The sequence below is a fragment of the Globicephala melas genome, chromosome 13 (assembly GCF_963455315.2).
Source record: "Globicephala melas chromosome 13, mGloMel1.2, whole genome shotgun sequence".
Lineage (NCBI taxonomy): Eukaryota > Metazoa > Chordata > Mammalia > Artiodactyla > Delphinidae > Globicephala > Globicephala melas.
The window spans coordinates 87,918,266-87,945,100 of NC_083326.1; the positions used below are offsets into that span (position 1 = coordinate 87,918,266).

The 26,835-nt window shown below is 49.4% G+C and overlaps 1 protein-coding gene across 6 annotated transcripts in view; it reads right to left on the reverse strand.

The window, feature by feature from the left end:
- RIMBP2 (RIMS binding protein 2) overlaps positions 1–26,835 on the reverse strand; it is a 281,741-nt gene that overhangs the window by 189,945 nt on the left and 64,961 nt on the right. Inside the window, exon 2 of one of the 6 annotated variants that reach the window (XM_060311109.1) lies at positions 17,352–17,447. The exons of the other annotated variants lie outside the window; for them this stretch is intronic. The gene's annotated coding sequence lies outside the window, so the exon portion shown is untranslated. The remainder of the gene's footprint in view (positions 1–17,351; positions 17,448–26,835) is intronic. 6 annotated transcript variants of the gene reach the window in all.

The following is a 26,835-nucleotide window of genomic DNA, read 5'->3' on the forward strand; positions in this document are numbered from 1 at the left end:
ACTGCAGCACTATTTACAATAGTCAGGTCATGGAAGCAACCTAAATGTCCATCAACAGACGAATGAATGAAGAAGACGTGGTACATATATACAATGGAATATTAGCCATAAAAAGGAACGAAATTGGGTAATTTGTAGAGATGTGGATGGATCTAGAGACTGTCATACAGAGTGAAGTAAGTCAGAAAGAGATAAACAAATATCGTATATAAACGCATGTATGTGGAACCTAGAAAAATGGTACAGATGAACCGGTTTGCAGGGCAGCAGTTGAGACACAGATGTAGAGAACAAACGTATGGACACCAAGCGGGGAAAGCGGCGGGGGGGCGGTGGTGGTGTGATGAATGGGGCGATTGGGATTGACATATACACACTAATATGTATAAAATGGATGACTAATAAGAACCTGCTGTATAAAAACATAAAGTAAAATTCAAAAAAAATTATAGAAATTTGTAAAAAAAACAAACTATACTTCAATTAAAAAATTTTTAAGGTATAATTGATAATCAAAGTGTCTGTAGTTAAGGCGCAGAACTGATGCTTTAACGCACATATATACTGTGAGGCGACTGCAGTTGAGCTAATGAACATTCCCATCATATGGGAACCATGTGCGTTTGTGCGTGTGGAAATCACTGAACATCTCCCCTCCCTAAGAAGGTTCAAGCGGTCTCTTTACTAACTCTCACGGCAGCCTGCCCTTGTCCCTCTAACACCTTCCACATTCATACACCAGCGCTGCATCACTGCCGCTCTGCCACTGCTCAGGGGAAGATCCATGGGGACAACTGTCGCATTTCCTTTGTCCCCCACAGCATACCTGACGGCAGGCAGAGTGCCAAGCACCCTGGAGATGCATTATAAACACATCTGCATCTCTGGGTTAAGAGACGGAGCTTATTACTCCCGGGATCGCCTAAGAACACGGTCCATGCAATAGTCCGCTTCTGCAACTTCAGGGGGGGAAGAATGAAAACTTTTCTCGCCAGGAAGTGAAGCTTAGCCTGGAAGAGGCCAGAAAGTATGCCCTTGGTGAAGGTGAGGAGAGGAGAGTTTAGGTGCCCTGGAGGCTAGGTGGCTGCGTGACACAGATGGCTGTGTGCTCCCAGGGACAACCTACAGGGCACGTCTTGCAAGGCACATTTTGATTTTTCGACAGCACTTGGAAATCCTGACTTTTATGTGAGTTCTCTCAATTTTGAAATGCTAGCTATTATCCTTATCTTAAAACATTACGGGGACTTCCCTGGTGGCGCAGTGGTTAAGAATCCCCCTGCCAATGCAGAGGACACGGGTTCGGGTCCTGGTCCGGGAAGATCCCACATGCCGCGGAGCAACTAAGCCCGTGTGCCACAACTACTGAGCCTGCTCTCTAGAGCCCGCGAGCCACAACTACTGAGCCCGTGAGCCAGAACTACTGAAGCCCACACGCCTAGAGCCCGTGCTCTGCAACAAGAGAAGCCACCACAATGAGAAGCCCGCGCACCACAACGAAGAGTAGCCCCCGCTCGTCGCAACTAGAGAAAGCCCACGTGCAGCAACAAAGACCCAACACAGCCAAAAAATAAATAAATGAATTTTAAAAAGTTAAAAATTCTTTCAGATGTAGAGAACAAACGTACGAACACCCGGGGGGAAAGTCAAGTCGGGGCGGGGAGGGGGTGGTGATGGGATGAACTGGGAGATTGGGATTGACATGTATACACTTATATGTATCAAAGAGATAACTAACAAGAACCTGCTGCATAGAAAAATAATTTCATTAAATTTTAAAAAAACAATGTTGTGTTAGTTTCAGGTGTACAGCAAAGTGATTCCATGCATCTATCCTTTTCAAACTCTTTTCCCACTTAGATTATTACAGAGTATAGAGCAGAGTTCCCTGTGCTCTACAGCAGGTCCTTGTCAGTTACCTATATTAAATACAGCAGCGCGTACGTGTCATCCCCAAATCCCAATCTATCCCTCCCCCCACCCCTCCCCACATAACCACAAGTTCGTTCTTAAATCTCTGAGTCTGTTTCTGTTTTGTAAATAAGTTCATTTGTATCTTTTTTTTTTTTTTTGCGGTACGTGGGCCTCACTGTTGTGGCCTCTCCCGTTGCAGAGCACAGGCTCCGGATGCGCAGGCTCAGCGGCCATGGCTCACGGGCCCAGCTGCTCCGCGGCACGTGGGATCTTCCTGGACCGGGGCACGAACCCGTGTCCCCTGCATCGGCAGGCGGACTCCCAACCACTGCGCCACCAGGGAAGCCCCATTTGTATCATTTTTAAACGACTTTTAAGGTTATAAGGGTTCTCTTATGGTAGCTTGCTTGAGAAATTTCTTCTAGCTCCACACTGTACCTCCATGATACTGCTGCTAAGATGATCTGTAACACCAGAAGGCTGTGTCTTTATCCATGAAACCCTTGACACCCATAATTTCCTTTTATTCCCGTAACATTCTGGTGGGGCAGAGTCATCTATTGTAGATGCTCAAATAGGAGTTGCTCTGACCTTCCTTTCTTCAGCTTTCCAAGGCGGAGTGAGTCTCAGCTTACCGGAGGGTCTTGCCTAAAGTGGCAGGTTTTCTGCTGGCCAGGCTGTGCGGGGATGCCTGACCCCAATCCTAATTCACCACCATTCGACAGATCTCTCAGACGGGCCTCTTTCTAGGAAGGTGTCCTATAAAATGCGGGTCACAACTCACATCCGTTTAGTGGGTCATGACCAGTATTTTGTAAACAAAGCAGAAGAGAATAAAACAGGACGGAATGGACTAGAAGCTCCCAGGCTGGACTGCACATGGAAAGGCAGGCATGCTTTCGTGAAACGTGTCTTTTAAGGGGTGTGCGTGTGTGTGTGTGTTGTATGCGTGTTTGTACATGTGAATACTGCATCTCCTTGTATATTTCTTCCATAATTCACCATCAGAAAGTCTGAAAACCCACTGTTCGAAAGTATCAAACTCCCAGAGATATTTTGGATTTAATTTTAACTTAAAATCATCTTCCACCTCAGTTTGGGATGTCCTGATAGTGTCCTGAGCAAACTACTGTCCCCAGTAAGTAAGAAAATGATACACAGCAACAACAATTACAATAATGACCGCAGCTCATGTCTATTAAACTGTATACACTGCCAGGCACTGTGTGAATGCTTCACCTGTATTATTGTTTTTGTTTGTTTTTGCAGTACGCGGGCCTCTCACTATCGCGGCCTCTCTTGTTGCGGAGCACAGGCTCCGGACGTGCAGGCTCAGTGGCCATGGCTGACGGGCCCAGCCGCTCCGCGGCATGTGGGATCTTCCCGGACCGGGGCACGAACCTGTGTCCCCTGCATCGGCAGGCGGACTCCCAACCACTGTGCCACCAGGGAAGCCCTACCTGTCTTATTAATACCTTTACTCCTGTAACTACCCTGTAAGATAGTCACTAGCTGGTACCACGTATGACCAACCGAAAGCACAGTGAAGTTAAACAACATGCCCAAAGACCCACAGCTAGTTGGGGACAAAGCCTGGACTTGACCCCAGGAAGCCCGGCTCCAGAGCTGCACTCACAACCGTCACACACGGCTTCTCACAGCAAACCCTCCCCAAGCCTCATCCGTATCCTTCAGCTAAACTCAGTCTATTAACATTACATTTTGTGGCAAACGCTTCCAATTGCCTTGAACAGTTAACAGCGGCAGTTGCTTTGGAAACGGCAAGAGCCTCGTCGTGTTAGGAGCAGGTGTACCTATTCATTCACCAAAGATGAAGAAAAGGGGAAATGTCACCTCGAGATTTTGGCTGCGAGACAGGACTCCCTGGTGCCAATGAGGGCAAACCCTGGTGGCCAGAGAGGAGAGGAAACGTCTTCGACAGGCCTGTGGAGGAGACTTCCGTTCTAGAAATAAAGTGCACAGGGGGCTTTGGAACAAAAGGACTCTACAGGCATAACACGGAAATCGGTGGCATTTACCAACACAACAGAATCTGATATTTATACCGCGTGACGCCCCTTCTTTCTGAAAACCTGCTTCAGCACTACCTTGCCTGTCTGAACACACCGTACTGGACAAAAAGTCGACTAGAAAGACCTCTGAGTCACCAGAGCAGACGTTGCAAAACTGTGTCCCTGACTTCGTGCAGTTTGCTTCCTAGAAGCCCATGTCAGACCCTCACTCAGAACCTACTGACTCTTAGTTTGTACACAGTTCTAACTAGTCAGCTGGTTTATTCTTTAAATTCACAGCCACGTGGAAGCAAGCAGGCAGTACAGCACTAAACAGATCTCTGCAAATCTGTTCATAAAGACGACATCCACATTTATTGAGCACTTACTGTATGCCAGTTATACCAAGGGTGTTACTTGCATTTTCTCGTGTAATACTCACAAAATCCAGTAGGGGGCATGTTAGCCCTCATTTCACAGGCGAGGAAGCGGCGCAGAGAACGTTGCCCAGGGACACACAGCCCAGAAGTTCCAAGGCTGGAGTCTGAACCCAGACGACAGGGCTCTAAAACTCACATATATGACTACTATCCATAGCATCTCCTCCCATTGTAGGCAAAACTGTGAAGAGTGAACACACCAGTGTACCAAGTGCAGAAGGCTAGAACGATTGGCTTTTCTGTTTTGTTTGCTGCTGTAGTCCCAGTGCTTCAAGCAGGGCCTGGAACGTAGTAAGTGCTCAATAAACATTTGTGAAATGAAATATGGACACACATTTTAGGAGCCCCTAGCATCACCCTTGATATTTCTGTACCATCGGGAAAATCATCATCATGTCCCCTGCTCTCCGCAACCTGACACAAATGACCAAAGTCCACTCAGGAAGAAACACATCACTTGAATAGCTCTACATTTATTAAAGAAATGTAATTTGTAGTAAAAGGCTTCCCACAGAGAAAACTCCAGTCAAAGATAGTTTCACCAGGGAATTCTAACAAACATTTAAGGACAAAATAATCCCAATTCTGCACAAAGTCTTCCCAAAAAATTGAAGAGGAGGAAACACTACCCAACTCATTCTCTGAGGCCAGCATTACCCTGATACTAACCCAGACAAGGACATTACAAGAAAACTACATCTCATAAGCACAAAAATTATGAACAAAATTTTAGCAAATTGAATCCAACAATATATCTAAAAAGGGTAGCACAGACTTGGGCTCAGGAATGCAAAGTTAATTTAACATTTAAAAATCAGTCGATGTAAGAAAATACAATAAAAAGAAAAATCCTATGATCATCTCAATAGACACCCAAAAAAGCATGTAAGAAATTACAGAATCCATTTCTGATAACAACTCTTCGCAAAGTGATGATAGAAAGAAACTCCCTCCACTTTCTTGGTTGTGGTGATGATTTCATGGGTATATAAACATGTCAACACTTCCAATTCAAATACGGACAGTTTATTGCCTCACAATTATTTTTAAGAGTAAAAGTAGTGAAATCACACCTGATTTCAAGCAAGGAATTTAAAAGTTTGGGAAATAAAAAAACTATAGGGAGTGCATTTTAACTGGAAGATGAGTAAACATTTCCTTAAAATTCATGGAAGCAGAGAAGGAGCTTGTTTTCTTACTACAGGCTTCTTAATGATGTATGTTGTAGCAATGTTATATTTTGACTGTAAATATATACATTAGACAGGAAGGACATATTTCAATGAAAATGTGTTTTTGTTCATGCCTCGCAAGCAAAGCCATCAGACTAAACAAGCACACGGAGAAGACGCTTGAATAAAGCTTTTCGCACGTGTGCGTCACGCCCACTCCACGAATTCCGAGTGGTCTCTCTAACCTTGTGCTGCATCACGGAGAGCTCCAAGACTGACCGAAGGCAGCCATCCTTTGCTCAGGATCATTTGGAAGGGCTCCGACGGTGGGTGGTTCCCCTGTTCCACGTGGCATCAGGAACACAGCTGGTGGGTGAAGAAGCTGCACTCCCACTCCCGTGCCCGTGCCTTGGTGGTCCTCGGTCTGTCTGTCTGTCTCTCTTCCACCTGGCTTGCACCTCTCAGCACGGTGCCCTCAGAGGAGGTGCACTGCTGACTTCCAGGAACCAGAAGCTATTGAGCTAGTTAGACACACCGCTCCCAAGTCAGCATGACCTCTCTATTCTGTTAGGGCAGCCCCAGGACCCCCCGAGGTTCCAGGGCTGGAGACACGGACCTCAGCTCTGGGCGTGAAGGGAGTGGTCACGTTGCAAAAGAGCAGGTAGAATGGGAGATGTTCTTACGGCCATTTTTGGAAAATAGAACCTGCTAACAGTAATAAGGTCCTCGTTTCGCTCACGTATGTTACCTACTCTGTGGACGGCTCTCCACTCCCGTTCCGTCCTCCACCCTGCCTCATGCCCTAGAGTGGGGGGCGGACCTCCGCGGGCTCCATTGCTCAGCTGGCTTCCTTACCCTTAGGCGTCCGTCCGTCCGACTGATTCAGCCAGAGGAGGCACTGGCAGGCAATCAGTGGGTGGTCAGAGAGAAAGGTCAGAGGACTTATTCCTGAGCCTGCTCTGCTTTCCACCGTCCTGGCAATCGTCTCCCCTTTCCGTGCCCACGGCTTCTGTTGGATACCCCTGGCCTCGGCTCCAGGAGTCAGCCAGGCTGCCCCATCGCTGCCTCTCCCCCTTGGAGTTTATGGATGATAACAGCTTCCTGCTGTCACCAGACCCTGACTGCATCACCTCTTACTGGTTATCCTCATCATTCCCACACACCTATAAACGGTCCCCTGTAGGCTCTCCAAAACCCCAGTTGAGTGGGCCCTTCATTTCCTGCCAGACCCTGATTCAGACATTTTCTGCGATGCCACACTCCTCTCCGGGTGGGCACTCATCACACCCTTCTCTGAAATGATGAGCCAGTTTGGGAATTGGGCTTGGGTAACCCTCTTACCGCCAAGGTTCAGTCACTATGTGATTTAACTAACTAGAAGAGCCACTAGCAATCATTAAGATCACTAGCTGAACAGAGTGAGTCCAGGTCCCCAGCATTCTTGACCTTGAGTGGGATCGAACAAGCCCTGCCAGCTGCCTGGAGCCCCAGGGCCAGCACTCACGCCAGCTTGGGAGGAGTGGGCACATTCATGGCGAATGTGATTATCTCTTTTATTTCCTGTTGGATTGGCAGCCGCTGGGTTGTGGCACATCCGTCATGCTGAAAAGTGCGCGACGTCCGTGGATTAAAAATTAATTTACCGTCCAGCCTGGCTTGCAGCTGGATTTCTTAATTGAGTTTTCTTGGGACAGTCCTGCTGGGCTCCAAGGCATCATTTAGCCCAGTCTCGAGGCCTCCGTGTTGGGAGAGAGGTTTATGAGCTCTGTAAGACAATTATCTTTGAGCACGCACAGAACGCTTGTCTTCAAAGTCACTCATGATTCATTCTGGGCTCTTTATGCCTACGGAACTAGGGATACAGTTATGGATGTGCTTCCGCAAAGACACACTGAACAGTCTTGAGTCTCAAGGGGAAAGATCCTGTTGTTGGGAGAGCCCTTCTCTGGAGAAGCACATTAATTAATCCAGTGAAACATTTAATTGAGTGGCTACTATATGTTCAGTACGCAAATGAATGTGACATAATCCCTACAGAAGCTTACAGTGATCCTTTTAGCCAAGTACGGTATCAATGACGTGGGCTAAAGAGGCAACTCTTTATTACTGGGTAACAATAAAGTTCTCCAGAGCCTGCTTTCTTTATTTAAGGGTATTTATTACAGTGCTGGCTCTGCACCACTGGACCACCAGGGAAGCCCCTGTACTTTACTTTAAAAAAAAAAAAAAAGAAAGCTCCCAAATTAAAAAATAAATAAATAACTCTGAGAATGTTGAATTCCTGGGATGGCCACCATCTCACTATTTTTCCACCACTAACTGCCCAGAAGAGGTCGCAGAAAGGAAGCACTGAGTTTCCAGAGATGCCTAAGATGACACATGGGAAGGAATGCATTCATCTACTTCATTTCCTAACTCCATCCAGGAAAGCAGATTTTCATGGCTGTGATGGCACTGGGATTGGAGACACAGAGGCAAAGGGAACGCATTCCAAAAGGGATTCTGCCGCGTTCTCTCTTCTTTCGTAGCAAGACTGTTGGTGGCTTTCGTCCAAACCTTATCTGAAAGTGTGCATGTCGTGAAATGAACATTTTCACAGCAAGCTATAGACTATGAACTTGAGATATTCTAGAACTTACTTCTCAGTTTCAAATTATGACCTGGACAGACCTTTGTCCTGGTGCAGAAGGATGTCTTTCACTTGAGCAAAGTCAAAAATAAAAGGTTTAAAAGGCCACAAGAAAGAGTCCAACTCCCAGTGACAAAGGACTCAAATTCCACAATGGAAACACAGCTCGTTCCAAGTCACCAGCCTCAGCTGCTGAGATGAGGCTCCTCAGCTGAGTTTCATTTCTCTGCGTCCATGTGGTTTACATCCCGTGACAAGCTCGTACACGGCATTCGGCCATGAACCTGAGCACCCGAAAAATTCTCCTGGAGCGTCTTGTCCGTGTTCCTTCTAGAGGAAGGAAGAGCTCTCCAGATGACAGCATGGGCTCGGATCACAGTGTGACAGCTGACCGGGATTCGATTTGATAGGCTGTGCCGTTTGGTTGACTCCCTCACACTCGCCACGCACTGCCCCAGCTAAGTGTCCCAAGCACTTGTAGATTTTTCACAGGATTTCTGCAACATTTCCAGACCGGGACTGTGTTGACATGGACACATTGCTTATTCATGGTGCTTTGATCATCTCCTGTGAGTTGCTTTGCGAGAGGTATGAAAACACCAGCCCCCTAAGTCATCTTAACAGGCGACTGCTTCTCCAGGCTCAGCCTGAGTGAGTCAGACACAAACGCCTCCCGGGCAAGAGGCACACGCTGGTCAGACAGCACTGGGCAGCCGTGCGGGGGAGCCCACCAAGGCACCCACCCAGCCTGGGCTGCACTCAGCTCCCTTCTGGCCTCCTCTCTCAACTCTGACTGAAGCATCGTTATCCCAGCAGCTTAGGTTCTGTACTGGGCAAGCAACAGAAAAGAAATCAAACTGTGGCCGGCTTCATCAACAAGAGAGTTTATGGGGAGGATGTGGAAACACACAGGAGAAGAAAAACTGGAAGACAGGCTACAGGGATGTATCGTACAACACGGGGAATACAGTCAATATCTGTAATAACTGCAAATGGAGTGTAACCTTTAAAGGTTGCATGTAAAGAAAAAAGAAAGGCTGGAGAACCAGACTCAGAAAGCAGACGGCTGCCCCAGAGTTTTGGAACTGCTAGAAAGTTCCTATCCCCCAACCTGGGAACTCACCATTGAAATAAATATTCCCCAAATGTGCACTTTTCCCCTTACTTCACTCCACAAAGATTCAGAATTCCAAACGAAAGCACCCAACTGGTCAAGCTTACATATCCAACCTCCCCCTACCTCAATACCAGGGTGGGAAAACAGAAAAATCTTGCAGGAAGAGCCTCTAGAAAACGCTGGTTTCTCCAGTGAGTGGGTGAGGTACCTAGGTAACCAACTGAATAAAGCTGTACGCAAAAGGGGAAGAGGGGAGATGCAGTGGGAACCAAGGCCCGTTAGGAGGAGAGGTTAGATGCTGGGCAGGGATGCAGGGATACAGCTCTGGCCCTTTAGGAGGAGAGGTTGGATGCTGGGCAGGGATGCAGGGATACAGCTCTGGAGCATCATTGCTGTGGTCCTGTGTGAACAGCCCCAACCCACCCAGCCGTTCGCAAGCAGCTCTCCGTCTATCTTGGCGTCTCTGGGCGTTTCAGGAAGTTTCAACCCTGCAGGCCAAAGAGGCTTTGGGTGTGGCTGGGTCCCTCTGGGGCATTCCCAAGCTTACTGGCTGGGACCCCAGCTAGAGGTGGGGGAGTGTCTCTGGGAGCAGAGGGCAGGGGAATCAGGCCCTGCAGGGGGGAGGAGCTGGGCCCCCTGGCTGGTCATCGTTGCTGGACTCCAGGTCGGTGCCCCAGCTTGGGTGTGGGGCTACGCCTGGTTCTATCAGAGGGACCCCCAGCCATCCGGGGAAGGAATGAGCCTACTCCAGCTGCCTTCTGTGGCTGGACTGGATCTGGGTCCCATCTTCCGTCGGGTGGGGAACATAAAGTGCCCTGCTGTCACCCTGCTCCTCAGTCCTGGGGTCCCTAACCAGCTCCCCTGTCTCCTCCCAACTTTCAGAGCTCTGCTGTGGTTGCCTCTGGCTTTACCTGCAGGGTTGATAGTTGTACTTAGTGGGGAGGGTCTGCATCACCTTGTGTGGACCCAAAGTTGGATAATTTTGAAAAACCTCTCCGTGCTTGTATATACTTAGATTTTTAAGTGAGTAAACACCTGTCTTTCTGATGAGCGAAAACAAGAGGGTAGGGGCTTCCCTGGTGGCGCAGTGGTTGAAAATCCGCCTGCCAATGCAGGGGACATGGGTTCGAGCCCTGGTCCGGGAAGATCCCACATGCCGCGGAGCAACTAAGCCCGTGTGCCACAACTACTGAGCCCGCACTCTAGATCCCATGAGCCACAACTACCGAGCCCGCGTGCCACAACTACTGAGCCTGCATGCCTGGAGCCCGTGCTCTGCAACAAGAGAAGCCACCACAATGAGAAGCCTGCGCACCTCAACGAAGAGTAGCCCCCGCTCGCCGCAACTAGAGAAAGCCCGCGCACAGCAACAAAGACCCAACGCAGCCAAAAGTAAATAAATAAATTTATTTCAAAAAAAGGGTAAAGACAAACATTTCCTAGCAACCTACAAAGACTGTAAATAAACATTTTGTGGCTCACTAAAAAAAAAAATCTTTCCTCCTCTAAATTCAGTGCCAACCCAGCATCACTAGGATATCTATGATCAGAAACATGCATTTGTTAGAAATCCTAGTTGACCGATGACTGTCTCAGAGTTTGCTCACGTCTCACTTACAAGGTTTAACCAAAAGGGCCCTGAGGGTCATCGATCCGAACATTTCACAGGCCAGGGAACTAAGGGGCAGAGCCTACACCCAGCCTCAGGGCCAAGCCCCAGGCCCACCAGCCACAGCGGGACTCTGCCAGCATCACTGCTCAGCCCCGAGAAGTCCAGAAACGTCAGGGCTTCCTGGACTCCACCTCCTCCTGTCATCCAATGAGCATCTGCGCCGACTTCTCCCAGGATTCCAGTGTCACTGCTTGGCTTTCACGGAGCCGCTGTGTCCTCTCGGGTTCACGGTGGTGTCCCTCCCTCCGTCTCTCTGGGCTGCAGCCCGTGACGTACGATAACGAATCGCGGGGCTGTCTTCCTGGCCCGTTCACCTTTCACCCCACAGGGCCCAGGGCACTTTATTTAGCATCCGTGGTTCTTCTGGTCCTTGGCTGGAAGATGCTGCCTGCCGGATACAGGCTGCAGGTAGAACTTGCAGGTAGGAACCGTGCTGGCAACGAAGGCACCCCCACAGAATGGACTGACTGCAGCGCGAGGGCTGAGGGAAGCTCAGGAGGTTTGCAGAGCCTCAATTTAGGCGGCCCTTCGACTGCAGCTGCAATCTGACCACTGTCTCTTCCAACAGCTCTCGTCCAGCCCCGGCACCACACGCGACAGAAAGCTGTGAACTCTTGCCTGAAATGCTGTTAACTGCACACTTGACGAAGAGCGGACGCCTGGCAAGGACACAGGAGCCGTGTTCAGCCACTGCCTGTGGAGGAGATGCTCTGATTGCCACGTTCTCTGTCATGCAGGGAACTCCGCGAGATGACTCCAGACGGAAGGAAGGCTCCTTGAGTAGAAGGTCGGGGAAAACGGGGATTGGATGCCGTTGTGTACCCGAAGCCAGTCCAGTGCGTCCTCTGAGAGGCCGTCTGCCGGACAGTTCAGGCCGTGGGACCTGCGGCGATCTGGGTGCTCACAGGGACAGTTTGAGAGGGTGGGGCCCGGGACACATCACACTGCACAGCTGGCCCGCTGCACTGTCACATCTCTGGGCCAGAGAAGAGGCCTGCAGACAGGGCATCTGCTGGGGATGGCCTGTGGGTGTATCCAGGATGGAGAGCAGAGTCACCTGCGGGCCTCGCAGACGGCGAGGCTTGTGTGTGCCCCCAGGCATGTTCCCGAAGGCCAGGGAAAGACGTTTTTCCCACATCCCCACTTAAATACCTTTAAAAAAATTATATTGGCTTTTTCATCAGGTGCCACCTTTTTTCTCATTCTTTTCCATCTACTTGGTTTGGGCAAACCGTCGGGTCAAGGTGGGCAGGTCACGGTGCGTGAGCTACTCTCTTCTGTATGAATCCCTGATCCAAACGGTGTGACGGGGTCTCAGCGAAGGAAAGCAGCCCTGGGTCAGGGTCCCCAAGACCACCCCCGGGGCAGACGCTCGCTGGCGGGAATCACAGGACTCAGGACACAGTCGTGCTTGGGACTCTGATTTAAGACAGCAAAGGACAGGAAGCAGAACTAGCGAAGGGAAAGGGCACAGGGGCGGGATCTAGGGGACCAGGAGCAAGCGTCCAGAATCTTCTCCTGGGAGTCACGCAGGACAAACGTAATTCCCACAGCATCGAACTGTGACAGCCCGCGGAGACCAAGCGCCCAGGGCTCACCGGGAGGTGGTCACGTAGGCACCTCTGCCTGGGATGGACCAGAATCCCAGACGCCCGGGGGGAAAGCAGGTGTCCACGTCAATGAAATCGCTTGTGCAAACAGTCTGGACACAGCAAGCCACCCTGGTCAGGTGGGGAACAGTGGAAACCCTCTGGAAATCCCAGATCCCAGACGCCAGACAAGGGCCAGCCTGGCTGGCAGACTTTGCAAAGACGGCAGCCTCAGGCCCGGGGCGGGAACCGTCCTGCCCACGCGTGGCTCCCAGAGCAGAGCGTGTTTCAGCCTCTGCTTCGCCTGCAGCCCAAGCCCACGTGCCGGGCAGGGTGAGGAGACACGGAGCCCGATCGCTGGACAGCATCGTCGGCTCGGCCAACCCAGGCCAGCTCTGGACAGTCGGGGGCCCTGTCCACGTCCGCCTTCCATGCACTTGTTAATAAAAGCACAATCTTCTTTTAAGCGCCGACTGTCATCTTGTTTTCTATGGCAGCTAGACGGCAGAAGACACTGCAGGCCCCGCCTCGCCCCGCGATCACGGCCGGCCCCGCTCAGCTCTCACGTTCCCCTCGGCATCCCGAGACTCTGACCCCCAGCCCCACTTCAGCCACACGGGAGATTCTCTCTCTCTCTCTCTCTCTCTCTCTCTCTCCCCTGGTGTCACTCATTCTACCCCAAAACCTAACTGCACTTTGGAAGAAGCAGGAGGGACAGCGGCTTCCCCAGGCTACATTATGAAAAAAATGGTGTTATTAAAAGAATGTTTAAGCAGGACATTTTAGCAGGACAACTAAGACCTGATGCAAAGACTCTGAAGGAAGCAGTGCGAGTGTAGCATCAGGAGAAACGTGGGGAAGCCTGTCAGAGTGGTCGCGCTTTTCATGGATGGGCTCCCCCGGTGCCCAGCAGGGCCAGCCTCGGCCCTTCACGCCATCCGGCTGCCTCCAGGCCCAAAGCTCGGCACCTCCCCTTCTCCCCCTCCCACCAGCCCACAACTAGCCACTTAGTCCCTGATCATTACAAGAACCTCTAACTGAGCTCTGGCCCACCGGCTCGGACCTGCTTACACGCCGTGAGCGAGCTGACAAAAGGCCATTCACACGCACTGGTCCCTCGCCTTCCCCTCCTGTACGTTTTCTAGATCCCCGTGTGGGCAAAGACGATCCTGTGATTTTCTGATCAACAGGGAGACATTTCTGATCTGTAGGCAGGTTGTAGCTGTCAGCATCCAGGACAAGACAGTAACGGAGAGAATTTATGGGGGGACGGAGGTGGCAACGCGGGTGGGCTCGGGGCCAGGAAGGAGGACGCAGCCCCAGGGACCGGCAGCAGCATTTCCGCTGTTACCACTCGGGCTCGGGGGCCAGTGGGGCAGCAGTAACTACCCCAGCCTCTCCACCCTCCATCGGCGAGAACAGAGGATGCAGACTCCCAGGGCACAGGGCAGAACAGGAGGGCGGAGAGGCTGGGTCTGGGACACACCCGGAGGACACCCGTCTCGGAGCCCTCCTGTCCAGATACAAAGACAGGGTCCTGCAGAGAGAGCCCTCCCCCTGCGCTTCTGCTGTCTTCACGATGCCTGAAGGCGCCGCAGCTGGGCCACGAATACAGCAGGGCACCCGGAGGCTGTGCGCTTGGAGTCCGGGCCCCCCCGCCCCGGGGTGGCTGCCTCCAGACTTGCCCCGTCCCCTTCGGGCAGTGTTGCAAGGCTCTGCTTGCATCCGGACCCGACCACTGCACCTGTCGAGTCTGCACTTGAACTTCGGAAACGCTTTGTACTTGGCGACACAGCCCCGTGTATATCCTCTGATTTGAAGTGAGAAAAACGAATGCTGTGCCCTCTCCCTAAAGAAAGAGGTAAGTGAGTCACCCCTGAGAGGCAGCATCACGGGAATCTCCTGACACGCTGCATCGAGGTCCCCCCACCGCCCGCCCCGCTGCTACAGCTCCCGCTGTCCCCAGCCCGCTCCAGGGCCACGTGACTCCGCCCAACTCGGAGCACACTTCCTTCCTGCCGCTCAGGCTGCCAAGACAGTCTTTCCTCCAACTCAGGACCACCCCCTCTTGGAGGTCAAAGACTGCTAAGGTGTCCTAGAAGAGGAAAACTCAATGATTAATAAACACCTAGAGTCAGGGAGCTGTAAATTAAATGACTAATGTAAACAAACTCCGATGATGAAATGCGCCATACACGTGCTAAACGACACGATGCTTCTCACACAGCAGATTTGCAAACGACATGAAAGAATGATAACACTCAGTGCTGGTGAGTTTATAAGGAATAGGGAACTCCATCTATAACCGGTAGGAAGGTCAATTCCTAGCGTGTTTTTGGAAAACCATCTGTCAGAGGCATAATTTAAAAGAATAGAAACATATTCTGACCCATAAATTCCTAGAAATGGATTCTTGAAAATAAAAATCATAAGGATACAGCCACAGGATCTTTATGATAGCCCTGTAGAGGCAAAAAAATGGAATGTCTTTTAATATAACAGTTGAATAAAATTGTGGTCTATAGACAACGTCCTATTTCCACGATATCTCCGTAAAGCTGGGGGAAAATTTTAATTGTGGTGTATCCATACCATGGATTACCATAGAGCAAATTCAAAATAATGAATTAGAAATGTATATATTGGCATGAAAAATGTTCATGACACACTTTTGAGTAAAACAAGTTACAGAAATAGATACACACAGGGCACGTTTCCATTTTTACTAAACCAACTGACAAAACACAAAAAGGCCTCAAGGTGGGCATAGAGGCATTTGTGCTTGATGCCACAGCCGGGAGAAAGGCGTGCGGGAGCCACCTGCGTTACCTGGGCCGGGGGGAGAGTGATGTGAGAAGAATCTAGAGAGGAGAGCTAAGGAGAAATAAAACTATGCAGGAATGCAGGAAGTGCTGTTCTTCGTGGACAGTGGCAGGCCTCTCCCTGCGGTGATGGGCAAAGGCTTCAACCCTCTGCCAGCATGACTGTCCGGGCCATTAGTCCGTCCGGACGAGCTGGGAGCGGAGGCCCCCGTGTGGACACCCCTGCCCCCTAGATGCCCTGGTCCTTCTGCTGCAGACAAAGGCGTTTGCTCCCTCACTTTGGACAGGCAGGAATCTTCCAGCCCAGCAGGAGGGGGAAGCAGGGGAAGCACACGCTCCACAAACATCTTGAATTTTTAAAGGAACCTACAGACCCGGTGCTCTGTGCCCATGAGCAAAGGATGTCTACTGTTACAGACTCCGGCACTCTGTCTGCACACGGCTCACAGGCCAGGAGGGGGGCTGTCCAAGGTCTCCTGTTTCAGACCCAGACATCAAAGAGGAATCCCACCCCCCCACACACACAAGCACACTTCCTCTGGCTCTCTCTGCGTCTCCGGCTGCCCCTCTCCCTCCCTCTCCCTCTCTCCCCATTTGTCTCCCTCCCCTCACTGCCTTCAGGAGGACTCACGACTCGGGCTGGTGTACAATCACCTGGATAACAACCACAGCAGCACTTACTCACACCCTTGTCCCCAAACCTGTCTGCAAGGTGGGTACTACTGTTAAACCCATTCGTCATCCAGGGAAACTGAGGCACAGAAACATGCAATCAACAAATGTCTGCTAAGCTCCTACAATGCACCAGGCGCTACTGCAGGAAGCAGTGACCCAGACAGACAGAGGCTAAGGAACTGCTCACCCCAGTTGACACAGGGCGGAGCTGGGGCTGGCGGGAAGCCGTGAGTGTCCTGAGACCTGGCCAGCACGGAGCCCTGGGGCCCCTTCCCAAGAACAGCGAAGCTCTCCTCCCTCGCATCTCTATCAAGCAGGGAGCTTGACTGGGCAGGAAAACGGATCCAAAGAAGAAGCAGCGAAGGAAAGGCAGCTTTATTCTCCAGCACAGAAGCCACAGAGAGCTCGGCCAAAGCCCTCTCCACTGAGGACCGCTTGTATGGACGGCTGGTCCGCGGACACGGTGTCGGCCGCCAGCCTGAAGCTGGGGTGCCGGGACCCCATTCGTCCTCATGGAGCCCACCGCATCCCACTGCCAAGATGCTGCGTCCCATCTCCTAATATTTTAGAACCTCCAACCTCATACCTCAGGGCCAATTGTTCTGAGCCCTTCCTGGGGACCACACCTGGCGCTCAGACCTTACCAGTCTTATTGCATTTAACCCTCACAAACAAACAGCTCCCCTGAGATAAGTGCTACAGCTCCCATCCTGGTTAAACACACGGTGATGGGTAGGTTTATGGAAATTAAAACACAGGCCCACATCCAATAGCTGGTAGGTGATGGAGCCAGGATTTAAGCCCAGGTCTGTCTGCAACCAAATGGCATAGCTGTCTTCCCTAGACTACATTTCTTTTCCCCTAGCAAACGCTGCCCTAGGACGTGAGCTGGGAGTTCCACAAGAGCTCTGGTCTACAATATATCCAGCTCTAAGCACACGCCAGTTGCTTCTCTCGGCAGAAATGACAAATAGATTTCATCTCACATCAACTTTCTTTAACGCCGTTATTTAGTGGCTTTGAGAAGGGTTTAGAGGCTGTGACCAGGCTCGGCAGGAAAGAGCACCACAGAGAACCAGCAGTATATGCTATGGGCAAGAGGTTGGGGAGTATTGTACGTGTTGGTTAGGATAACTTAGCTTTCAAAGAGCCACGAGAAGGGCTTCAGGTAGGGTTGGATCAAGTGGCCTGGATGACACAGCTCAGCTGCTTTCCAGCGTCTGGGCTGCCTTCCCCAGGGATGGCTTCAATACCTAATTCTGATTCCAGGCTAGGTGCTAATAGGTCCAGGTGTTTTAAGCATTCTTACCTGCTGGCGCAAAAAGGAGAATATCTTTATCACAGCACGGCAATCACATTCCCCAGAGGCACTCCGATTGGACTAGCTGAGGCCACACACAGGGATCTGAAAGTGGCCGGAGAGACAGAATGCACCCACCACTGGCAAGGTCCCACGCTCCAAGCCTAGAGTCAGGGGTAGAGTCAGCTTCCTCCCAGCCTCGGGAATCGAGAAACTAGAGGGAGTGATGGAAAGGGGAGTGGAGTTGGATAGGCAGTCAACAAACCTCCACTCTGCCACGTACGTATGTGACATCACTCCCCAGAGGCTCGGTCCTCCCTCCCAGGAGAGCACAGGTGTGAGCCGGAATACCTCCTTTCCCCTTTGCATGAAATGCAGACCTAGGAGGCTCCTCTCCCACTCTGGTTAGATGCTCTCTTTTTCCACGAATCCACCTCCGCAGAGGTAAAGGAAGGATCTTCTAATGTCCCTCCAATAATTGATCTCTATATTAAAGACCATAACCAGGGCCCGGCCCGTGGAGCGAGATGAAACACCCTACAATACATCCAGCTTCCATACCTTCTCTTAAAAGGGTAACTACCACGTGTAACATTTCAACCCCATTTTCTCTGAGAAGGCCTTTTTGTGTTGATTAAACCAGAGTGAATGTAATGAAGGGGAAGCATTGAGTGCCGAGTACACAGGAGGCATGAATGACTATTTAGACAATATATGAAGCCCCATCACTGATACGGTTACGGACAAACTGCCAACTCGAGGCCTGGAGAACATCATTAACACTTATCTGCAAAATTGCTTTGGTCCTCCAGGAGCTTCTTATGAGAGTTACACTTCTGAAATATCTCAGAGCTCTTAAAAAAAGCCAAAAAACCAGAAACCTGCAAATCAGTTGATTCATGCAAATTTTTCTAACCCTTGAACACCATCTCCAAGTTGCCCACACAACTAAGCTATTCCTGGTCTGCCGAAATTAATTCAGGTACCTCCTGTTAATTCAGAGCTTGGTCCATCTGAAGACCTCAGAGGACAGAGGCACTCGCTGTGAGTGTCAGAGCAGAGATACTCAATCTCCTTGCTGAAAGGGCCAGGACCCCCCTCTGTTCCTTCACTGAGCCTCCAGCTGAAACAAGAGCCAGACCACCGCCCCTGAAAGAGAGGCATCGGGAGGGAGGCTTACCCTCCATCCCCACCTGGCTGTGGAACATGACGGAACTGCCCCCTTTGAAGCCAAGAGCCCAGTTTCTTACTCAGTGCCTTTCCCCACTGGTGTAATTGCCATGAGAGGATAAAAAGAATTCCACATTGACTCTACTGAAAAGGTTAACCTTTGACCTTTTATTTTTAACATCTTTATTGGAGTATAATTGCTTTACAATGGTGTGTTAGTTTCTGCTGCATAACAAAGTGAATCAGCTATACATATACATATATCCCCATGTCCCCTCCCTCTTATGTCTCCCTCCCACCCTTCCTATCCCACCCCTCTAGGCGGTCACAGAGCACGGAGCTGATCTCCCTGTGCTACGCGGCTGCTTCCCACTAGCTATCTATTTTACGTTTGGTAGTGTATATATGTCCATGCCACTCTCTCACTTTGTCCCAGCTTACCCTTCCCCCTTCCCGTGTCCTCAAGTCCATTCTCTACGTCTGCGACTTTATTCCTGTCCTGCCCCTAGGTTCTTCAGAGCCTTTTCTTTTTAATTCCATATATATGTGTTAGCATACGGTATTTGTTTTTCTCTTTCTGACTTACTTCGCTCTGTATGACAGACTCTAGGTCCATCCACTTCACTACAAATAACTCAGTTTCATTCCTTTTTATGGCTGAGTAATATCCCATTGTATATATGTGCCACATCTTCTTTATCCATTCATCTGTTGATGGGCACTTAGGTTGCTTCCACGTCCTGGCTACTGTAAATAGTGCTGCAGTGAACACTGTGGTCCATGACTCTTTCTGAATTATTAACCTTTGACCTTTCACCTTGGATTCATTCACCTGGCCACTGCTTTCCACTCCGCCAGACCCCACACAGGATGGTCCTTCATGGAACCCATGGTGTTTTCAGGGACAGACCTGTCAGGCATTTCATTAGTCTCTGAATTATAAACCATAGAATCATAACTGTTTTAATATTCTCTCTCAGTATGTTTTTCAACGAGAAAGGCTCTGCTTGGCACTAAAATGTATCTTTTCATACCTCTGTGATACTTGGTTATCTCCCTTTCGGCGTAGGTGCTACAGGCATCAAGTCTGAAGACTTAGGTAGTCCCCGGAATCCAGCTGGATTTGAACAGCAGTGCTGTTTTCCTGGTATGTGACTACTTCTAGCTTCTATTTCTAGAAGGATTTTCCACTTAATCTAGTGATATAAAGGTTTTTTCAAATAGATTTACCCAGTATATTAATTTAAAGAGATATAATATTATTATAAGTAATAGTAAAGTTCTAAAGCAGATAGGGCAAAAATCAGGAGGGTGGTGATTCTCCCAGATAAATATTTATGAAACTAACGAACACAGTTCTCTCTCTTCCAAACCCGCAGGTTTCCAACTCCCTTGTCTAATGCTCCACAATGTTTGCCCTCACCTTCTGCCTGGGCTGGCTGGCTATCACTTTCATGAGCCCACATCATCTTCTCACAATATCAGGTCCATGGAGTGGCTAGTTCACGTCTTACTCGTTCCTAAGTCTCCCACAGCACACGAGCAACGGCTACAGTCTCACGAGCTGAGTCTTCCCTCTGCCTCTGTGAGTCCAGCCTCTCTCCCAGGGCTTTCGGTGTTCGTGCTCCAGAAAGCCCTCCTCGATCACCCTGGCCCGTGATGTCCTTGCCTCTATGCAGAATCTGCTTTGCTTTGCACTGCATCCATTCCCCATTCTCCTAGTTCTAACGTTCCAAGTTGTCTCCGGGAAATTATCGTTCTCTTATCCAAGCCAGAGTGGGCGCGTGATCCAGACCCAGAGAAAGTGCCTCAGCAAAGTAACTGTTAAGAGACAGATGATGCCTCAGGTGATGGCCAAGTTGGTCCCATCAGAGACAATCTTGGGACTTCTGCTGAGCTATGAGAAAGAAGCAGGACCCTTTCTTCCTGCTTAGGTAGCTAGGAAAAGAGAAGGTTAGTCTAGAGCTGCTGGTGGCCACTGTGTGGAAAGAGCCTGCTGAGGTGAAGCTGGTGTGGAAGAAGGTGGGTTGGGAAATGGAAAGAGACTAAATCCTGATGACATTGCTTCAGCCCCTGGATCCATCCTTGCCTGAAGTCCTTCTCTCAATAAATATCCTGTTCGCTTAAGCCAGACTGAGTTGACTATTCATGAACTTGAAACAAAAAAATCTGTGACTGATACACCAACATTTGAATCTCAGAAGTCCATCTTCTCTGTACTAACCATCTGAATAGAGAAAGATACTGTATCTCTGTGTCTTCACACTGCCTTCTTACAAAGATACCAACTCACTGGATTTAGGGCTCACCCTAATCCAGTATGACCTCATCTTAACTTACATCTTCATTACATCGGCCAGGACTCTATTTCCGAATAAGGTTATATTCACAGGTAACAGGGGTTAGGATTGGAACATATCTTTTGTGGGGACTAAATTCAACCCATTACAGCTACCACCTTGCAACTCCTGAAAGGCAATTTCAAGGTAAAGGAGAGAGAGAAACGAGCTGGATATATTTGTGATAAAACATCTAGCCTCACCTCAGTCAGATTACATCTGGACTTGCCCTAAAATATCTTTTCTTATTTAAGCTAATTCAAACAGATTTTCTATTATTTTTAACAAAACACGTTGTAACTAAAACAGGTATGGAGTTTCCCAAGTAACTGATCTCATGAGGGTAGGATGGTCTCCCCAAAGCAGGACAGGTTTCTGGGCAAATTGACCAAAGGACTCAAAAATCTTCTCACCCTCTCCTATTGGTAAAGACAAAAAGATCGGTTCCTCTTCATTCTCAGGTTTTTTTTCTCCCTCCTTCAACTTTCCTGGTATGGGCTTGTTCAGCGGGCGGGGAAGGATTCCCACTCTATCATCGCAACGGGCCGTGTCGCCTCCTTTCTACCTGGCGCTACCTGCTCCCAGGGGCCTTGCACTTTTTCATACCGCGTGGCCACGTCTGAACAATCATGCTGGCAGCCGATGGGATTTCAAATAGAAATTCAGGTAAAATGCCTCTTCAAAAGCGTTGAGATAGGAATTTTTTTATAGCTTTGTAATGTAAATAACCTTGAAGCCAAAATTCCAGCAACAGAAGCAAATGTAAGACTGCACATGAGAAGGACGGAAAAGAGAGCTTTCAGTCATATTCAATTGTACAGTGATCTTGCTAATAATGCAAGGCGCACAGCCCATCTAGAAAGAGAAGGAGGGAGGGAAGGAGGCAAGGAGGCAAGGAGGGAAGGAGGCAAGGAGGCAAGGAGGCAAGGAGGCAAGGAGGGAAGGAAGGAAGGAAGTTAGTTTGAACCTCCAGCCCAGACTTTGATCAGAGATAGGTCTTTGTCTAAAAGCCAGAAATTAACACCTCTCTTGCCGTTGAAGTTTCTGTGTTTTAAAAAAAAAAAAATTACTCTGTAAGAAATTACCTTCAAATTATGGCATCAAATTGGAAAAACTGGAAAAACCACGTTTTTCTAGCATGTTGGTGTTCATTCAGTCATTTCATGATGCATTCAATCAATTATTCAACAAATATATGTGCTTGCTGTGTGTCAGGGAAACATCCTGGGTGCCGGAACCCTGAAAAAATAAGGCAAATTCCCTGCCCTCATGAAGCCTCTATTGAAGTGGGTCACACAGTCCACAGACAAGCAAATAAATAAACTCGGTGTCAGGGGGTGTGGAGGCTGTAAGATAATTTCTTCACAAAACCAATGGCTGCAGCTCATTATCGAGAACTTTTCTTCCCTCATCTCTTCCAGGACGGAAATCGGGATGCCCTTTACCTGCCCTGTCATGATTGATTTCTCAGTTCCTTGGGAAACAGACCCTTCAAATTCAAAGAAACCTAAAACTGCCCCGTTTACAGAGTGGAGCTTCTGCCTGCGAGTTACCGGTCCTAATCAAACAGGGAACTAAAGCAAGTCGAGATTTTAGAAGCCACAGTTCTGGATTAACAGCCTGGGATATTTTTATCTGAATATCCGCTACTTTCCACAGTGACTGACTCACATGTAGCCTTAATCTGACAAAGCCATGTCGTCATGGGAACCAGACCTGGTCCATGGCCACAGGTTAAAAATTAAGCTCCACCTGTGATAATGTGCCCTTCTCAACCTCCTCTCGGAACCCAAAGCCCTTCCATTTACTCCGGGCAGCTGGCCACCCTCTGTTGATAGCGTCTGCCAGTGGCAAAGGCTCTGTTGCCTGGTTACTAACTGGTGACGGGGACAAACCCTGGCTGGATCGCAGCAGGTCAAAGACGCCTGAAGGCTGGGCGTGCTGACTGGAGAGTGTCCGTGAGGATGTGGCCCTGCAGCCAGCACACTGTCCTTGGCCCTTTGTACTCGGGAGCCAACATGAGGCCACGTGGGGCAGGACCCTCGTCCCAGGAGGCTCGTGCAAGTATGAAGGATCCCACTCGCGGCTGCCCACAGCGCGGCAGTGTTTCCCTGGGCTGCGCTCCCTGGCACCAGGATTCGACGCAGGAAAGAAGGAAGCAAGAGGCTCCTGGATCCGGAGAGCAGCCGGGCGCACAGGCCAGCGGAGGCTGCGCTCACGCTGCTTCCAGCCAAAGCGCCCGGCTTCACTTTGAACGTGGTCTGGTGAGAATGGCAAGCATGGCGTCCAGCCCCCTCCAGCCACAGGATGAGAGACCCGGACCAGAAAGTGTCCTGACTTTAAGTCTTGAGCAGAGACACCCAAACACCAAAACCAGTGTCTGCAGCAGATTCGTTCCTCTGGGGTCATTCTGAGGGATCAGCCATTGATACCCACTCCCCAGATTGCCAAGTCCTCTCCTTCCTGTTGACTCTTCTAGAAGGTGCCTGGTTTTGAGACTGCCAGGATTAGGTTGTGCTGTTTGCACCCAGAGACCTTGTGTCTACTTGCCGGGGCTGCTGTAACGAAGCACCGCAAACCGGGCGGCTAAAAACACAGGCTTGTGTGTCTCACAGTTCTGGGAGCTGGAAGTCTGAGACCAAGGTGCGCCTCCTGAGGCCGCGCAAGGGGGTCTGTCCCTGCCCCTCCCCCAGGTCCTGGCCGTCCGCTGGCAGCACCCCTCGGCTTGTAGAAGCATCAGCCCACCTCTGCTTCTGCTGCACACGGTGTTCTCCCTGTGTGCGCTGTCTGTGTCCAAATTTCCCATTTTATAAGGACGTCCGTCCTACTGGATTAGGGCCCACCCTGATGACCTCCTTTTGACTTCATTACCTCTGTAAAGACCCCTTCTCAAAGAAAGCCACGTTTTCAGGTACTGGGGCTCAGACCTCTAGCATTTGGAGGGGGGAACACAATTCAACCCATAATAGATCTCTGAGTGATCCAGACTGGACCACCCCATACAGCCATGGCGAGCACGTGGGAGCCCACAAACCTGGATCCCGGGGTGAGGCCGGGACCCTGTGAGTGCTCTATGGAACAGGTATGTTAGCCACGGGCAGGTGAGCAACGTGCCTGGTGACCTGGCTGGGTGGAGAGGGCTGCAAAAGCCAAGCACACCTCTGTAGGGAGGACAAGGTGGTCTCCTGGTGAAGGATGAGTGCGTTTTGTACCCCAGTCTCCCAGGGAGCGTGGTCACGCTTATAGGGGAGGTAACCTTAGCTGAACTTGAAAACTCTTGATCCTGATCACAAGGGTTCAGGAAACGGGTCCTCGGAAACAAGAGCATCGAGCTGGTAGAATGTGGGTGGATCCTCTCCGTGAGTGAGAAGCATGGGGCCCAAGAAATGATGATACCAAGTTCTGCTGCCTTTTGAGCCTAATTGTAGAGATGCCAAGTCAATGGGGGGAAAGCCCCAGGCCTGTGAACCCTAAATGCATGGTTAAGGGACTCTGGAGAAAACTGAAGCCAACACACAGGAAGCTGGCTCAGAAACCCCAAACAGAGCTTGAGGTCCTGGATCAAGCCATTCCTGAAGTCAGAATCTACACCCTCTTCGATTAACTTCTCTTTGTGCTTAAGCTAGTTTGAGCTGGCTTTCTGTCATCTGCAAGCTAAAGGGCCCTGGCACACATGACAGCGTAGTGCGTCGCGGGCACCAAAATCCTTTCCGAGAGCACAGCCACGCCAGCAGCCGCACTTCTCTTTCTGCAGGGCAAAAGGAGCACGTCAGCTACATTCCAGGGTCTGGGTTTGCCAAGACGGCAGAGTGAAACAGACGCTATCAAGACCCGTCTACTGTAGCTGAGAGTCTGAGCTTCACAGCGTTTCGGAAACCCTTGCCAAACACCTTTGCACTCTCTTGATTTTTACTGCCCTTGCAGGCCCAGGACGGCACTAACGATCATGTGACTATAATTGGCCCTGAACTTCCACAGCAACAGAGCCCTTTCCATTTTGGCTCGCCTACTTAAAAAAAAGGAAACAAACAAAATGAAATTTAAAATACATAACTGCCTTAGTCATGAAGAGTAATTACATTAAGAGCCATTTTAACTAGACATTTCCACCCAAATGACATTACGCTGAGACAGTCTGTCCTGAGGTCCCAACCGAAAGCGAGACCCCGGAACCTGCAGGAAGTACAGTCTAGCGGTAGTCTTCAGTTTGGTCCTGGAGCCCAGGAACCCCCTGCAGCTCACAAGGTTGCATTCTCTGAGGTTGGAGGAAACTTGTTTTCCGCAAATATCACAGGTTTTGCCATTTTTGCGTCCCACCTAATAACTGCCCCTTTTTCCTTAAACAAGCATGTGTGTCTTATGGACATGATGATATTGAAAAAGGGAAATTTTATCTCATTGTGGTTTTGATCTGCATTTCCTTGATGAGCAGTGATGCTGAGCATGTTTTCATGTGCCCGTTGGACGTCTGTATGTCTTTTTTGGAAAAATGTCTATTCAGGTCCTCTGCCCAGCTTTTAAGATTGTTTTGTTACTGAGCTGCCTGAGTTCTTTATACATTTTGGATATTTACTCGCATTACGTATATGTTTCGCAAATACATCTTCCCATTCGGCACGCTGCCTTTCGGGCTTGAGGACGGTCTCCTTTACTGCGCAGAGGCTTTTAGTTTGACGTAGTCCCAGTTGTTTATTCTAGTTCTTGCTGCCCTTGCCTGTGGAGTGAGGTCCACAAAAACATCGCTAAGACTGATAGTAGAGAGGGTTCCACCTGTGTTTTCTTCTAGGAATTTCATGGTTTCAGGTCTTACATTCAAGTCTTTAATCCATTTTGAGTTAATTTTTATGTATAGAAAAAGAGACAGTGGTCTATTTTCACTCTTTTGCTCGCAGCTGTCCAGTTTCACACCTGTCGTAATGGCCATCATCAAAAAGACCAGAAATAACAAATGCTGGAGAGGATGTGGAGAAAAGGGAGCCCTTGTTCACTGTTGGTGGGAATGTAAATTGGTGCAGCCACTAGGGAAAACGGTATGGAGATTCCTCAAAAAATTAACAATAGAACTATCATATGACCCAGCTATCTCACTTCTGGGTATTTATTCAAAGAACGTGGAAACACGAATCTAAAAAGATGCACGCACCCCCATGTTCACTGCAGCATTATTTACAATAGCCAAGGTATGAAAACAACCTAAGTGTCCATCAACAGAGGAATGGATGAAAAAGATGTGGTACAGGTACACAATGGAATATTACTCAGCCATTAGAAAAAAAGAATGAAATCCTGCCGTTTGTGGCAACATGGATGGACCTTGAGGGCATTATGCTGAGTGAAATACGTCAAATGGAGAAAGACAAACACCGTATCATTTCACTCATATGTGGGGGAAAAAAAAAAAAGAACAAACAGTAAAACAGAAACAAACTCGTAAGTACAGAGATCAGATTAGTGGTTACCAGAGGGGAAGGGGGTCTAGCGGGAGGGTGAAATGAGTGAAGAAGGGGGTCAACTATACGTTGAAGGATGGTAACTACTCAGTGGTGGTCACTCTGTAGTGTGTACAGCTGCCAAACTATAATGCCATACGCCTGAAACTTACATAATAAAAAAAGACTGAAAAATACATTGGTCGACTGTGAAATAATTAACCTAATAAAGATGAAAGGTACAGATTTATTTCTTGAGAAAAGAGAAACTTTATATTACTACCATGAAAACACTGGTTAATGTGTACTTATAATTTTTTAATAAAGAATTCTATTTTTTCCCAGTAACACTATGACTGTATCTGGGCTTGGGTGACTGTGTTTGTCTATTTGGTTACCTGTAGAACACTCTGGAAATATCGGGCTGGCCGACAGATTTAGGCTATGCCTTCCCCAGGCTGACGGTCACAAAATTCTCCACAGAAGCAGAGAAGACAAAATTTCTCTCTCTCTGACCCTACTCAGGGCTTGGATGGAATGTCTGTTCCATCAGCT